The 18,436-nt window shown below is 32.3% G+C and overlaps 1 pseudogene across 1 annotated transcript; it reads left to right on the top strand.

Annotated features, from left to right (window-relative positions):
• Positions 1 to 3,275: 3,275 nt before the first annotated feature.
• LOC148253334 (thiol-disulfide oxidoreductase LTO1-like) lies at positions 3,276 to 15,086 on the top strand (annotated as a pseudogene). The gene is made up of 4 exons (XR_015821635.1): positions 3,276 to 3,852; positions 3,921 to 4,212; positions 9,646 to 9,902; positions 14,722 to 15,086. The product of XR_015821635.1 is annotated as a thiol-disulfide oxidoreductase LTO1-like (transcript).
• The last annotated feature ends 3,350 nt before the right edge of the window (positions 15,087 to 18,436 follow it).

The raw sequence follows: 18,436 nt of genomic DNA, 5'->3' as shown, positions 1-18,436 counted from the left end.
TTTCTATGTCTAATGTATATTCTTCTCAAAGTTCTTTTACTTTTACTTAAAATATATTTAAAATTGTTATTATAACCCACTTGCCTAACCCTTTTAATTTAAGCTTGACCGAAATTAAATGAAAACCTAAGAAAACCTATTAAATCAATCAAGTCTCAAGTTAGATTCAAGGCTATTAAAGTCAAGGTCTAGCCAATTTAAATATGATCCAAAGTGCAAGCCCTGACCCATTAGCACCAGCCCAGGTCCTACAATCACTTTAATCCATAAACAACATTGTTTCTCATTTTTTCTTTTTCTGAATGACAAAGAGAGGAGAAAAGAGAGTAGAAAAAAAGTAGAAAATAGAGCTACAGAAGAGATACAAATGCAAAAATAGGACAAGAGAACAAGCCATGTAATGCCCATCTTAGGGAAATAAATAACTTCAGTTGTGGGCCAAAAGAAGTTATATTATTATTTTGTAAAAACTATAAAATTTTTGTTATTTAATATTTGTTATTAGGTCTTTTTGTAATTTCGAAAAGAACATTTCTAGTTAATTGTTATGGTTTAATTAAAGGATTCTAAAATCATAAGTATAAAAGAGAGGAGAAAAAAGAGAGGAAAAAAAAAAAGGAGGTCTAAAACAAGAAGGTAAGTCTCCTAAACCCTAAATTAGAATTCTATTGCACGATATTAAACTACAGAAAATAAAAGAACATGTATATGTATAAGAAATGAAAGAGTTATTGTAGCGGTAATACTCTTGGACACATTTTTAATTTTTTTTGTCAATTTTCTATAACTAATCTAATTTATTTATAATCTATACATTATATTTTTTTCGTAGACATCAAGATTGTGTGATTTTAGTTAGAATTGAAAAATATATGAATTTTAAAAAATTAAGTGTCGTAGTGGAACATGAACTACGCACCATAACGTTTTTGGCACATTTTCAAAATTTTTGCCAACTTTTGACAACCAAAACATTTTATCTTTAAGTTGCATTTTATCAGCTTTCTATAAACACTAAGATTATAATATTTGAATTAAAATGAATAAGTTACTAATTATTAAAAGTTAATGATTGCAGTTGCAGGGGAATCATGTGATAATGTATTCTGGTTACTTTTTTTATTTTTTTGGAAAAAAACTTAATTGCCCAACAAAATTTTTTTATTTATAATCTGTACAACCTAAGCTTTTTATGTATTCTAAGATTGTATGATATAGACAAAAATTGAATGATTTTTTAATATTCTTGATTGTTTTATAAAAAAATATTATTATTACTATCATTATTAGTGACTTAAATCCAACCCATCATTCAAAATCTTTAATTTGTCACTTTTGCCCAAATCCAAATTAAAAATTCATTTTGACCCAACCTAATTCCTAAACCCAAATTGGTTTAAGAAACCTAAACCCAGTCCCAAATTAAGGTTTATTTCATTTGTAACATCAAAGCCCAAAATCGAAATTATTTCAAACCTAATATCCATCCCAAAGCCTTCTTTTATAGTGGAGAAATCCATTCTAATTCAAGACCCAAACAAAAGCCCTAATCCAATTTTCTACATGGCCAACCCGATTTAAAAGCAAAAGCCTAGGATGCACAACCATTGCTTATCGAAAAAACGACACCGTTTAGTTAGTTTTCCTCTCTTATAAATGCAAACAACAAAAATGGGAGAGAGAGAGAGAGAGAGTGAGAGAGAGAGAGAGAATGAGGGAACAGGTGGTGTGATCAGATGTAGCCGCAGCACGAGGAGTCAATGACGATGATGAGATGGCCTTGAAGAAACCAAAAACTCGAAGAAAGGCGTGGTTGTGGAGAGGGCTGCAACAGATAAAGAAAAAAGAGGGAGCAGGTGGCATGATGATGACAGATGATGAAGATCTTGATGGATAATGATGTTGATTATTCGAGTACAAAAAGGGATGAAATAGAGAGGAGATGCAGATGGTGGAGTTCTGAAGCAATGAGAGAAATGCAAAGCAAGTGGATTGTCAATCTGAAGTCGATTAGGTTTGGATTTTAACTATAAAAAGAAAGGCCTTTGGTAAGGGTAGATCATGGTGGAAGAGAGTGAGGAAGACAAGAAGAGAAGTCGACAGAGAGAAAGAAGGCTTTTGCTTCGGGCTTGAAGGGAGACGAGAAAAAAGAGGAGGGGACTTCAAGAGAAGAACAAAGAGTACGAGAGCTAGTTTGAGAAAAAACGAGGGGTTTAAGAGAATCTGGTGTTGAAGGAGAGAGGTTTGAGAAATCTAGAGGAATCGAGAGCAAGAGAGACGAAAATTGAAAAAGAAAAGGTCAGGGGGTCCTCGAAGAAAAGAACAAAAGGTGGTGATGTAAAAAAGGAAAAGATCCTAGGATTTGCTTATTGTTTATATAGTTATGAGAAGTTGGAATGCTTCTTTGCAAAAAAAAAAAATCTTTGGTACAAGTATGATTGTAAATAACGGAATTCATTTAGGTGATTCGTATAGAAATTTATTTATGAGAAGTTGAATTGCTTTGTGGAAAGAAATACTTGGTATAATTATCATTGTACTTAATTCATGTCATTGAGTAACAATGTGTACTAGAGTTTGAGTTTTGTTTAGATAATGCGTAATATGGTCTAAAACATCAATTTTTGTTAATGAAATTTTATAGGTATATTTATGAAAAATTTACTATCTACTCTTCTAGTGTAAAGCATGCCTGAAATAAAATGAAATCTTAATATGAATAGAGGTAATGTTGGGTGGATAAATACATTAGAAATTTACTGTCTTGTGACTGCTCCTATACTGAATTATATTTTTAGATAACTTATAAAATAATGACTCGAAATATTTATTTTACTGAGATAAGACATATTATATTATTTATAATAATAAAGTTATTGATTTTGGGTATGATAAGTTGGTTTAGCCTGAATTTTCTTTTAAATTTTTTCTAATACATGCATTCCATATGGTATAGTTCCTTAATATTTTTTTTTGTTTTTTTTTTTCTGTTTTTGTTTTTTTTTTTTTCTTTATGGATTTTGTTCATGTGGTGTGTTGACCTGGAAATTCCCTCACTCAATTGTGGTTTTGCACCATCTCATGTTTATTTTTCCTCTCATTTAGATATGAATTTCTTCCTTAGTAGCTTCTAATTTGTGTATGATTTTTTTATACAGATTAGTTAAAGAATATTTGCCCTTTGGTTTTGAGATTATTCTACCTAAACATTAATTAATTCAAACAACATGTTCCAATAAAAAAGAGGAATTCGATATTCAATGAAGGTTTATGTTTTTACCTTTCATTTTGGTTATTTATCGATTGTTAAGCTTTAACAATGAATAGGGAGTGTAAAATCAAGTTATATGGAGGTGTTTAAAGATTGTTTGAAAATGAGGAAATAAACTGTTAGAATGTGTTTTGATTGTGGTTTAATAATATATGGTATAGTAAAGAGATAATTTTACCTTGTTTGGATCCACTTTCAAACACATGGCATAATTTTGTGATTGTTCTTCCATAATTCTTCAAACTACTATTTTTTCCACTTTTGCAAATTACCGAATCATCAGTAATTTTTGAGCGTTAAAAAATTTTGCTTCTATTTATACCCTCACCATTTTTTCTTAATTCTATATTTCTCCTTGACTAATTTCAAAAAATTAAATTCTCCCATAAAACCAAGGTTTTCTTTCTCCTCCTCCAGGTTTCTTTCTATCAGACCCGCGACTCTCCTCTTTCAAGCTCGGGCCTGCCTCTCCAGCCTTTGTCGGATTTGACGGTGATGGATTCTCATCATCCACATATCATCTCTGGTTGTTGCGCCAGTTCTCTTTTTCTGTTTCTGGCCTTCATTCGATCCAATTTAAGGTAATTTATTTTTCTTCGCCTGTGTATATATGCTATACACGTTTCTCATTTCATTTTTTTGGAACCAGGGATTGACTTAGATCCTGTTGTTGGTCCCTACTAAATGCTTATCTTCTGAGTCAAGTCAAGATGCGGAATCGGAGTCCACTGCATCATAATCATCATCATCATCTCTTCCTCCTCCTCATCCTATATCTGCTACTAATTTCGCGTACCTGTGGTGTATGGGGCTTGGGGCTATAGGCTTTATGGAAACAACATACTTGACTTTTCTGAAACTTGCTAATGCTAATGCCTTTTGCCCTAGTGGTGGTGGCACTAGCAGTGACGTCCTCAATAGTGACTATGCTGTCGTTTTTGGTATTTTCTACAATTCTATGGATTCTGTTAAGCTTTTCAGTTTCTGAGAAAGATGAGGAGATAAAAGAGGTTAACTTAATTCTTAAACATTTCTTGTGAAGATCTTCATGTTAAACTCCTTAATTCTTCATGTTTCATAAAAAAAAAAAGAAAAGAACACCTGAAAACTTTTTTTTCCCTTTCTTCTCCTTTTAGATAGTAAGATAGTGAATGTGTTAAAATTAATTTATTTTATTAGATTATCAGTTAAAAAAATTTAAAATGAGTGGTTATGAAAAATTAAAACAAAATAACAGAAAATTAAATAGTAAAAATTAAATAGAAGAATTTAATAGTAATTAAATAAATAAATGGACAGTTACCAATAGAAAAATTAACAGGGTATTTTTGCTGCCTATATATAGGTTATGTGTTGTTCTGTATGTGCATTCCATTCAGATTGAATATAATATATTTTCTCTTTTCGATATATCTCTCTAGTTATCTTAAATTTCATATTTTTGTATTAGTAAAAACGTCTTATCTTCAGTTTATTTCCAACAACTAGTATCAGAGGTTGGTTCGAGGATGAGCATTAACGAAGTAGTGAACTTACGTTCGTAAAAAAAGAAACATTTTTTAATTGATGGGTTCAGGTGTTGGCGTAAGTATGACACAAACAATAGTTCCATCTTTTGGGTGAAAATTATGATGTATGGAAGATAAAAATGCGAACGTTGCTACGATCACAACGGTTGTGGGATATAGTTGAGAATGGTTATTCTCAATTTGTTGCTGGGCATCAACTAACACCAGCAGAAACAAAGAAGTTAGAGGAAGATCAGATAAAGGATGCTAGAGCCTTGTTTCTCATACAACAAGGTGTTGCAGATAGTTTGTTCTCTCGGATAATTGGGGCAACTAGATTGAAAGAAGCATGGGATATATTGCAATAAGAGTTCCAAGGATCCACAAAGGTGATCGCCGTGAAGTTGCAGACCTTGCGCAAACAATTTTAAAATTTACAAATGAAAGAGTCTGAAAAAATAAAAGAGTATTTCTCGAAGGTGATCGAGATCATGAACCAGATGCGAAATTTTAGTGAAGAAATTGTTGATTAAAAAGTAGAATTTTTTTTAATTAGCTTATCTAAAAAATATGAATATATTGTTGCAGCAATTGAAGAGTCGAAAGATTTGTCTACTCTTACAATTCAACAATTGATGAGTTTGTTGGAGTCGCACGAGGCAAGGAAATTACAGAGTGGGAGCAACTCTGTTGAAAGTGCTTTTAGCACTAGTTTTAGAATTCAAACGGTTTTGACAAATCAAAAAAATTATCAGAAAAAAAGAGGACAGAATATAGAGAAACAACAAAATCAAACTGAATGAGAAGTAGGTTCAAGTTCATAAATGTGGTATGACATATGTAAGAAATCAAATCATAGTACGTTGAGATGTTGGAAGAAGAAACACTGCAACAAATACAAACAGCACAGTCACATCATAAAATACTGTAGAAGTAGAAGTTAAGTTCAGGATCGCGTAAATTTCATAAAAAAAATGAAAATTATGAAAATATTTTCTTCACATGCCATCCTGCAACAGAAGAAAAAGATGATATTTGGTATCTGGATAGTGGTTGCACAAACCACATGAGAGGTAACTAAAAATTGTTCAAAGATATAGATATATCATATGAAACCAAGGTACACATGGGAAATGGCCACATGGTTCAAGTTAAAGGCATAGGCAGTATTGCAGTACAAACTAAGATGAGACCTAAATTTTTTCGAGATGTGCTATTAGTGCCAGATCTGAAGAAAAATTTGTTGAGTATCAGAAAACTTTTACAAAATAGTTATGCAGTTCATTTTGAAGATAGAGGTTGCAAAATTTTCGATCGGAGAAATAATAATTATCTCCTTGCTAGAGTTGACATGCAGAAGTCCATAAATTTTCTGTTGCAAATTAAATATGCTTCATAAATGGCATTACGAACTGAAGTTGTTGACTGCTCAGAAGTATGGCATAAAAAGTATGATCATATCAACTATAATACTTTAAATCTATTAAGAGTCAAAACTATGGTTCGGGGCCTACCATTTATCAACACAAAGTCGAGCACATGTGAATAATGCATCTTTGGCAAACAACAGCGAGCATCTTTTCCATCTGGAGGGTCTTGGCGAGCACGTGCACCACTTGAACTAGTACACATCGACATATGTAGAAAGATGCAAACATCTTCATAGAGCCAAAACTGGTATTTTCTAATTTTTGTTGAAGCTTATTTAAGGATGACGTGGATATATTTTTTTTTAAAAAAATCAAAGGCCTTTGAAATGTTCAGAAAATTTAAAGCCATGGTGGAAAATCAAAGTGATTGTAAAAATAAAGTTTTACGAAGTGATCGAGGTGGTGAGTTTACCTCGAAGAACTTAATAGTTTTTATGAAGAACGCAGTATTCGGAGACAATTGATAGTAGCATATACTATTCAACAAAATGGTGTCGTTGAAAGAAGGAATCACATAATTGTCGAGATGGCTAGATCAATGCTAAAGGAGAAATATTTGCCTAACACTTTTTGGGCAGAAGCAGTAAATATAGTAGTTTATATCTTGAACAGGAATTCGATAAAATCTGTTCCAAATTAAACTCTAATTGAAGCATGGAGTGGTGTTAAGCCAATGATTAACCATATGAAGATTTTCGGTTGTGTATGTTATGCTCATGTACCAACCAAAAATAGATCACAATTTGATAACAAAAGTGAAAGATGTATTTTTGCAGGCTATGCTGATGGTACAAAAGGGTACAGGGTGTACAATTTAGAGAAGAAGAAGTTGATGATCAATAGATATATTGTGTTCGATGAGAATGCTTCCCCGAATTAGGAAGATGAGAAGGTTCAATAAAAGTAGTCGTCTGCAACAATTATCTCATTGGGAGGACAAACTACTCCATATAGCACTCCAAGACAAAATGAGTTTAGTTCAAGCTCAACTTCTAGTCCAAGTTCAAGCCTGGGTTCTAATAGAAATACTAAATACTCCAGAGTCAGCTCCAAGAAGAGTAAGAAGTTCAGCAGAAATTTATGAGTCATGTAATTTCTTTCTAATCGGGCCACAGAGTTTTGAAGAAGTTGAGAAACAACAAAATTAGATAAAAGCTATGGATGATGAAATCCGCATGATAGAGAAAAATAATACTTGAGAGCTAGTAGATCAACCAGAAGATCGTGAAGTGATCGGTGTTAAATGGATTTACAAGATAAAATTGAATCCAAACGGATCAGTTCAGAAGTATAAAGCAAGACTCGTGACAAAAGGTTTTAAGCAAAAGTATGGTATAGACTATTACGAGACTTATGCTCCTACAACAAGAGTAGAAACAATTAGAACTATTATTGCTTTGACAGCTCAAAAAGATTGGCAATTGTATCAACTTGATGTTAAATAAGTATTTTTGAATGATTATCTTGATGAAGAAATTTATGTCGAACAACTAGAAAAATTTTTGGTTGAAGGGGGAGAGAACAAAATATACAAGCAAAAGAAAGTGCTATGCGGCTTAAAGCAAACACCAAGAGCATGGTATTGTGAGATAAAAAAATACTTCACAAATAAAGAATTTCAAAAAAGCAAGAGCGAGCCGACTTTATATGTCAAAAAAATAGGTACTAATATTCTAATTATCTCATTATATATTGATAATTTAATTTACACAGGCAACAATGAGACAATGCTCAGAAAATTTAAAAAAGATATGATGGAGATATATGAGATGAGTGATCTCAATTTGCTACATTATTTTCTGGGCATAGAAGTATGCCAAGGTGATACAGGCATCTTTATATCATAGAAAAAATATGCAGAAAATATTTTGAAGAAATTTAATATGCGAGATTGCAAATTAATTATAACTCCCCTAATGGCTAATGAAAAGCTAAAAAAAGATTATGGAGCAAAGAGGGCAGATGAAACCACCTACAAGAGTTTAGTTGGAAGTTTGTTATATCAGATTGCAACATGAGTAGACATCATGTTTGCTGCTAGCCTATTATCAGGATTCATGAACAGCCCGAGTCAACTAAACTTCACAACTGCAAAGAGAGTGCTCAGATATATTAAAGGTATAACAAATTATGGAATATGGTATAAATTAGTAAAAAACTCAAAATTAATCGGCTATACAGATAGTGATTGGGTTGGATGTGTTGATGACATGAAAAGTACATCAGGATATGCTTTTTACTCGGATCTGGTCTTTATTCATCGTCGTCAAAAAATCAGAGTGCAGTGGCCTTATCATCAGCTAAAACTGAGTACACTGCAGCAGCTCGTGCTATCACGCAAGCAGTCTGGTTAAAACAGATTCTAGAAGATATTAGTGAAAAGCAACAAGAAACAATAATAATATTCTGTGACAACAAATCAACAATTGTAATTAGTGAGAATTTAGTTAGTCATGACAGGACCAAGAATATTGCTATCAAGTATCATTACATTCAAGAAGCAGTCGAGCACCAAGAAGTACAACTCAACTTTTGCAGAACAGATTTGTAGTTAGTTGATATTTTCATAGAAGCGTTGACCAAAGAAAAGTTCATACACAACCGGAATCTGATCGGCATGTTGAAGAAAATAAATTAAAGAGGGGAGATTGTTAGAATTAATTTATTTTATTAAATTATCAGTTAAAGAAAAATTTAAAATGAGTGATTATGAAAAATTAAAACAAAATAACAGAAAATTAAATAGCAGAATTTAATAGTAAATAAATAAATAAATGACTAGTTACTAATAATAAAATTAATAGGGGTTTTTTGCTGCCTATATATAGGCTGTGTGTTGTTATGTAAATACATCCCATTCAGATTGAATATAATATGTTTTTTCTTTTCAATGTATCTATCTAGTTATCTTAAATTTCATATTTTTACATTAGTAAAAACTTCTTATTTTCAGTTTATTTTTAACAGAATGATATTGTGTAACCATAATTATTCACCACTAAATGTGCATAAATGAAATAAACAAAAGGATCTTGTTTATGAACTACTATATTGAATTGATGCTTCTTATTTTCCAAAATTTTAAGTTTTAAATTACTTAATTAGTTCTCTGTTAAACTTAACTATATATACAATAAAATAAATCTAACATATTTATAGTAAATAAATACATTTCTTATAAAATTTTTACTTTAAAAACAGGGACTATTTTTGTAATTAACACCTAAAGACATATTTTTCAAATAATAATTTGTATATTTTGACTAACTTAAACATTCTCACTACCGTATAAGCACATTTTATTTAAGAATTTCAGTAATTGCTTTGTGCATCTCCATTCTCATTGCATTACTTGAGAATCCATACGGATAGCATTCCATTTGTAGGTAAATCTTTGAAGTACGGATTTCAGTGACAGTCCTTTTGCATTTGCCAGGTATTCCACTTTCATTGATTGAAATGGTTGCATATGGATTAATTGCGGCCCTTGGTCTGCAGTTGGACAAAAAGAATTTGCCTTTCAGAATTAGTGAAACTTATGGACGGTTAATTTTACTTGGGACCACTACGTCAATCACAGCTGCTAGTGTATACTTTCTATATGATTTAAACACATAATTATCAGGAGCATCGTGCTCATACTGTCTTATATAAGTTCTTTTGTCATTCAGTTTATTTTTTATAACTTTAAAGGTATTTTTTTTCATATTTATTTGTTGGTTTATTAATTAATACTGTTAAAGATATCCATCCGAAAATCATCTCTAGATCAACCTCATATGCTATTTCCTCTCCAGCACACTCATCTGTACCAGTTCACGTCTGTGATGCTATCTCCTTCAGATTGTCTGTCTCCTCAAGACTTCATCTTTATCTCAATAACTCCAGGATATTTATCTTATCTATTATGCACAAATCTCATCCTACTTTCTAGCTTCAATATTATCCAACAATGTACTATTTAAACAACAATATCTTCAATGAGAATATAACACAATTTCTGCTTTATTTCTGGGTTCATAACATCGTATCAGAGCCATCATAGAATAAAGAAAAATAATGGCTTCTTCCGATCAACTCTCCCTCATCTCTGCTTCCTCAAACAGCAATCCCATAACCACCATTCCTTCTTTATCAAATTAAATCCCAAAAACTACCTGGCATGGAAAACTCAGTTCATGCCTATACTAAACTATCAAAATCTCAAAGGCCTTGTTGATGGCAGTGAATCGGCACCGCCAGAATTGCTAGTCACTGGTGAACCTCCCACCACCACTACCAATCCTGCGTATCTCGCATGGTTTCGGAAAGATCAAATGCTCTTTTCCTGGCTTCTATCTTCCTTATATGAGGAAATTTTTCCATACATTATTGGTCTCACTTCGTCATTCTCTGTCTGGAATGCCTTAGCAACTGCATTCAGCTCTGTATCTTAGAATTGCCAACTTCAATTTCATATTGAGCTGTAGGACCTAAAACAGAATGACCTATCAATTTCATAGTTTCTCTACAAAGCTAAAGCCTTGGCTGATGAACTTGCATCCGCTGGTCGTCAACTTTTTTCTGCAGAGTTCAACGCGATCATTTATCGCAATATAGGTCAAGAATTTCATGGAATCATCACTATACTTAATATGAAACCTGAACCAATATCATTCCATGAACTTCATAGTTAGCTACTTGCTGACAAAATTATAATAAAAAGCACTCAGGATGCACCAATTGCTAATATTTTTCACACCACCAGCTCTCACAAAGTTGATAAAGAACCATCTCAATTGTCATTCAACTACAACAGGTCTGCTCAATCCAAACTCAGGGGACAATGCCAGATTTGTGGCTATCAAAATCACACCGCTGATAGATGTCGAAAAACGTATCATCCACAGCATCCTGCTCCAGCATAAGCCCACTACACTATGGTAATCCCAGATTAATCTAAAGTATTCCCCATCACAACCCCCAACCATACCAAGGTACTCAGTATCTATCGTGGAATCCAGACACAGAAACCTCCCACCATATAACTCCAGACATTGCTTCTCTCCGTATTGCCAACAATTATAATGGTGATGATCAATTCAAAGTTGATAATGGCCAAGGGATACAAATTGCTCGCTCTGGTTCAACTAATTACTACTCTTTTCTGCATATCTTTTACCTCAAAAATGTTCTCCATGTGCCCAAAATTACACAACCTCTACTGTCTGTTCAAAAATTTACACATGATAACAATTGTTTTTTTGAGTTTTGACCCTCACATTTTCTTGTCAAGGATAAGGTAACCAAGAAAGTTCTTCTCCACGGACCCAGTAACAATGGTATCTATGAACTGCAACCACCAAGGAAGCAAGAACATGTCAGCACCACTTCCACCTTCATTGATTGGCACTCCCGGCTTGGTCATCCTCATCACAGTATTATTTCCTCCATCCTCAAGTCTCACAAGCTGCCCAATTCTCGCTTCTCCACTTTTAAATCTTGTTAGTTTTGTCCTTTAGGAAAATTCTCTCTCTTGACATTACATTCTGTTGTCCACAAGAGTTTGATGCCGTTTGAGTTAATCCACTCTGATGTATAAGGTCCGACACCATCTCTTTCGAGCCAAGGTCATAGGTATTTTGCCATTTTCGTTGATGATTTTACATGTTATACATAGGTGTATACTTTTTGTAAAATAAAAGTGAGCTTTTATCAAAATTTCTTGAGTTCAATGCTTATGTTGAACGTCAATTCAATTCTAAAATTCAATCACTACAATAAGACTTTGGGGCCGAATATCAAAAAGTAAATCAATTCTGTAAAACAAAGGGAATCACTCATCATTTAGCTTGTCCTCATACGCATGAAAAAAACAGTTTATTAGAAAGAAAAATTCGTCATATTACTGATATGGGTCTCACTCTCATTGGTCACTCAAATGTTCCTCTTTGGTTTTGGCAATTTGCATTGGAGACTACAGTCTCCTTAATCAACATACTACCTACCAATGTGTTGAATGATTCCTGCCTATTCACCAAGCTTTTTGGTTATGTTCCTCTTTACCAAAACTTGAAAATCTTCTGGTGTCTCATATTTCCTCTCCTCAGACAATATAATCGTCATAAGTTTTCATATAGGTCCAGTCCTTGTGTTTACCTAGGCAATTCCCCCTCCCATTCTGGTTTTCGTTGTCTTGATCCTTCATTCGGTCGTCTATATATATGTCGCCATGTTAAATATAATGAAGTAGTTTTTCTATTCAAAATCTCTTCATCCTCTATCCCTTCCACCTCCTAAGGTGCTTCAGATGCTTCATCTCTTTGGTTAATAGTTCATACAAATAACTCCCTTGCACTTACCTCCCATATGTCTCCCTTCCCTCTGACCTCTCCCCCAACCATTCCTCACCAACCAGACATCCTCTTCTCCATTCATTCCTCCACCTCACTCACTACCATGCCTCCCATCCCCCTTATAGTTGATCTCACCCAGTACAATTCAAATAAAAATCCCCCTATGTCTCCCTAGCGCACCTACCCTATGACACTTCGCCCTTCTACCATGACCCGTAAACATATCACCTACTTTGCCAAACACTCTCCTAAACCAAACTATCTTTAGATAAGCCTCAAACTTATAAACAGGCCTCTCGTCACATAGAATGGAATGTTATCATGAAGTCTGAGTTTGATGCATTACAGTTTACCAATATTTGGTCACTGGTACCAGACCCACCCACAAACATATCATTGGAAACAAATGGGTATTTCACACTGAAAGAAAATCTAATGGCAGTATTGATCGCTACAAGGCTCGATTGGTTGCCCAAGGCTTCTCCTAGCAACCTGGCCTTGACTACAAGGAGACATTCAGCCCTGTTGTAAAAGCTTCCACCATCAAAATTCTGCTATCTTTTACCTCTGCTCTCAAATGGGACATTCAACAACTGGATGTCTCAAATGCCTTTCTCCATGGTACCTTGGAAGATGAAATTTATATAGAGCAGCCTTTGGGTTTTTAATCTACTGCTCATCCTTCTTATGTTTACAAATTACAGAAGTCACTCTACCGTTTGAAGCAAGCCTCGCGGGCATAGTTTACTAGGCTAAGTTAGTTCTTAATATCAGTTGGCTTTCATGTCTCCAAGGCTGATACGTCATTGTTTATCTATCATCATGGCACTGATAAACTCTTTCTTCTAACATATGTTGATGACTTAGTTATCACCGGCAGTAATTCTAATCTCATTCGCAGCATCAGTACATCCTTCAAGTCTGATTTCCTATATGCGATCTTGGACGATTACATTACTTCTTGAGTATTGAAGTTAACTATGAGCATAATGGGCTGCTCCTCACTTAAACCAAATATATACATGATCTCCTCTCAAGAACAGACCTTGAAGATGCAAAACTGAGTCCAACACCAATGACTGGCTCTCCTATACTATCTAAATCTATGGGTACTTTGCTTTCGGATGGCTCTATGTATTGTTAGGTAGTTGGGGCCCTTCAATATGCAACCATCACCAGGCCAGACATTAGCTACTCAAGTAATAAATTATGCAAGTTTATGCATGCTTCAATAGATATACACTAGAAAGCCGTTAAACAAGTCCTGCGGTATCTCAAGTATATAGCTTCCCTTGGTTTACTTCTCTCTTGTGACACATCCATTGATTTCCACTGCTTCAATGACAGTGATTGAGGCGGGTGCTCGGATGATCGGTGTTCTACTTGCAGATATGTAATTTATCTTGGCAAAAATCTTATATCTTGGGTTGCTAAGAAACAATCGACAATACCTTGTTCTTCCACTAAAAGCGAATATAAAGCTATTACTAATGCCACTTTTGAGCTCCTGTGGCTTTAGAGTCTGATGCGTGAACTTAGATTTCCTTCCCCCAACAAATCAACCTTATGGTGCAATAATATTGGTGCCATATACCTACACGCAAATCCTGTCCTTCATGCTCGCACTAAGCACATTGAACTTGATTACCATTTTGTCTAAGAACAAGTAGCAAACGATAATCTTCTTGTTCATTTTCTGATAACTAAAGATCAAATTGTAGATGTCTTCACCAAACCCCTCCACCGGGATTGGTTTTTATTCATTAGAGATAAACTTTGCCTACAATCCTCGAAGAATGGGCTTGCCAGGGAGTGTTAAAGATATCCATCCGAAATCATCTCCAGATCAACCTCATATGATATTTTCTCTCCAGTACATTCATCTGTACCAGATCACGTCTGTGATGCTATCTCCTTCAGATTATCTATCTCCTAAAGGCTTCATCTTTATCTCAATACCTCCAGCATATTTATTTTATTTATTATGCACATATCTCATCCTGCTTTATAGCTTCAATATTATCCAACAATGTACGATTTAAACAACAATATCTTCAATGAGAATATAACACAATTTCTGCTTTATTTCTAGGTTCATAACAAATAGATTCTAATAATGTGCTGTTTCATACATGTAATAAATAATTTCTTTTTCTGGTGGGTCGGGTGCTTTCTAGGATGTTGGGTTGCAAGTGGTGCAGAAGATGGTAGGTCTACAGCTATGCATAGCAAGTTTGGTGTTTTTTGCCCTAAGAACATCATATACAACTCTTCAACCTGTCTCATCAAGTTACTTTAATTTTTCAAAGGACTCATGACACTTTTTTTGCTATAAAAACTCTTATGTTTCACATTCCAAATAAAGCTGAAATCATGTACTTTTTGAAGCATTTGTCTCATGGATGCAAGTTATTTAATTTTGTTCTCAACATTTAATTTGTTATCTAGATTTGAAATTTAGATTTGATTCAAATTATTTTCTTTATATAACAGGTTTAATTAAAAATTCAGGGAGCAAAGATTTTTTAAGGAATTTTTTATTTTTGTGTGGGCAGCAGCCTGGCTAAACTTAGCCTACTATTTGTAACAACTGAGATAACAACACCGTCAAGTCCTTTTGCTCTTTCTCTAGCAAGACACTTGCACTCTATAGGAGCTAAAATGTATGGGGCTTTCTGGTGGTCTGGAGTGATTAATCTATGTTGAATTTATAATTGAAATGGTTTAATGAGCGTTATATTTTTAAAATTCTTATATTTATGGGACTATGCAATTTTTTAAAAAAAATTGATTAGGTATATATTAAAAAGAGGATGATTGAAATAGATAATTTGATTAAATATACATAACTATTTAATTATTTAAAAATTAGAAAAACTAAAAATTAGTCTCAATAAACTTAATAAAATTTATTTATTTACTTTATTTAAGTTATAGAAATGATAATAATAAATACTATGCAATAGCTAATTTCTAGATTTTTTTTCAATTTATAATCATAAATAAAAAATTATATTTTTGAAGTGATTTTTTATATTCACTATCAATTCCTTAGAGCAATTTTTTTTTTTACTATTTTAAGAAAAAAAATTCATTAAAAATTATAGTTTGATTAATTTTGCAAGTTAAATGACTGAATTACAAGTTAAATGAGTCTTTTTCTTTTTTTTTTTTCATTTGTTATTATATACAATAAGACAGTGATAAAATAAGTAATTTGATTGAATATACAACAATACCATCTTATCAATACAAATAAAAACACCTGCTATTATCATACATTAATACACAATCTTCCCAAATATGGTATAACTTTACCATTACCATACTCTGTCATTACCATACAAGACCATATACCCTGAAATTCATCCAAACACACCATTAATAGAAGGCTTTTCTTGCATATTTCTCAAACATGATGTGGCCATGATTTGAAAGAAAAAAAAAAGGAAAATAGTGGTTATGTTGGATCTATTTTGAAGGTTGTCTCATTCGTTAATATTTTCAAATTTATTTTTTTAACTTTAATTTTTAAAATTTTTTCGATCCATAATTATTATATGCAACAAGGTAGGTGCCTCAAATCTTTTTTGCCTTATACTATCTTAATTTGAAATAAAAAAATGGAAAATATTGATTGTTTTGGATATGTTTTCAAAGTTGTCTCATTCGGTTAATATATATTTTAAACTTTCTCATTTATCCTTAATTTTTAAAATTTTTGTAATCCAAAATTATCATATACCATAAGGCAGGTGCTTCAAACCTTTTTGTCTTATGCTATATTGAGTCGGATTTCTACATCGAGATTGTTAATAATTTAGTGTCTTATCTTCCCCTAATAGGATCAATGATGAATTCTATTTCTTTAGTTTTGAAATAAAAAAAATAAAATTTAAAAATAAAATAATAAAGACCTTGAGATAAATGATAAGTTTACTATAAACATATTTTTATTCATAGAAATTCTAATTCATACAAGCATATTTATTGAGCTCAACGACCATCCTCTTAATCTCCTATTGATCCTTTACCAGTTGATGGCATAACATATGTGCATTGGCACTTATAAGTTTGTTGATTGCATTCACATGGGCAAAAGTGTTCACACATAAAAGAACAATCTGTAGTTGTGTTGCATACCAACCTAACAACAGATCCTCTTGCTTCAACTTCATAATGAAAATCTATAAAAAAAAAGAATTATGTAATAGAAAGAAATTAATAACACATGGAAGAGAAAACTTATGATGCATATAGATTTAAGACTTTAGACAAGAATGAAGTTTAGACATAACAAGATCACTATTAATGGCAACCATGAAGAGAAGAAAAAATGCTAGTTTGAGTGAAGATGTCTCCATCTCTTGTTTCTTTGTTTGAGTTTCACGAGCTAGTTGGATATTTTATTTTTATTGAGATAATACAAGTAATACTCTTCTTAAATAGTTGAGTTTTCAAGAAAAGGTAACTGAAAAATCATCTTATAAAGGATTAAATTGTATCCTTTAATTTTGTAGAGAAACAATATTTAAATCTAGTATATATCTAAATTTGAAATAGAAAATCCTTTTATAAAGGATCAGATTGTATCTTTTGACTTTATAAACAAAAAGAAAATCTAAACTTGATATATATTTAAACTTTTTTTTGTTTGTTTATTCAATTATCTTTATGACATCCCATTCTCTCTCTCTCTCTCTCTCTCTCTCTCTCTCTCTCTTTGACGGGGAGATTTTGTCATTCATGTTTGTAATTGTGTGTCAAACTTGCTAACTGCATTAGATACGGATTAACCTTTATTTCTATTTTTTTGTTTAAAAATGTACTTGTATCATTATAATAATATAAAGCAAAAGTTTTTATAAAATGTTGCTTCAAAATAATAAATATCGAATGAATTATGCAATACCAACATGACTATGATAATACCATAATAATGGAAAACAATTGTAATATCCAAATTTTGTGCATATCAATTTTACCTTAGCAAATTTAGAACTAGGCTTCTTATTAGAGTTTTTATTTAATAATATTATTAGTATTTACTACTACTACTACTACTATTATTATTACTATTTTTTTTTTCTATGTCTGAATATATATTCTTCCCAAAGCTCTTTTACTTTTACCCAAAATCCATTTAGAATTGCTATTATAACCAACTTACCTAACCCATTTCATTTAAGCTTGACAGAAATTAAATTAAAACCTAAGAAAATCTATTAAAAAGTTCAACCAAGTCTCAAGTATTAAAATTCAAGGCTATCATTTTTAGCCCACCTAAAGTTAAAGTCTAGCCAATTTAAATATGATACAAAGTGCAAGCCCTAACCCATTAGCACCAGCCCAAATCCTACAATCTTTTTAATCCCTAAATAATTCTTAAACAACATTGTTCCTCATTCTTTCTTTTTCTGAATGACAGAGAGGAGGTAAGAGAGTAGAATAAATAGAAAATAGAGTTGCGTAAGAGATACAAATGCAAAAATAGGACAAGAGAACAAGCCATGTAATACCCATCTTAGGAAAAAAAATAATTATTATTTAATTATGAACCAAGAGAAGTTATATTATTATTTTGTAAAAAGTATAGAATATTTTGTTATTTAATATGCGTTATTACGTCTTTTTGTAATTTTGAAAATAACATTTCTATATTTATAAACTAGCTCTTAGGGTTTAATTAAAAGACTATGAAACCTTAAGAATAAAAGAGAAGAGAAAGAAGAGATGAGAAAAAAAGAGGTTTAAAACAAGAATGTAAGTCTTTTAAATCCTAAATTAGAACTCTATTGCATGTCATTTAGAGATAGAAAATAAAAGAAGAACCTATATATATGCAAAGAAGGACAGAGTTATTTTGTCAATAGCACTCTTGGACATATTTTT

Source organism: Carica papaya, chromosome 6 (assembly GCF_054855325.1).
Source record: "Carica papaya isolate Zhongbai chromosome 6, ASM5485532v1, whole genome shotgun sequence".
Taxonomy (NCBI): domain Eukaryota; kingdom Viridiplantae; phylum Streptophyta; class Magnoliopsida; order Brassicales; family Caricaceae; genus Carica; species Carica papaya.
The sequence above is the reverse complement of the archived record's forward strand: the minus strand, read 5'-3'. Positions and strand labels throughout refer to the sequence as shown.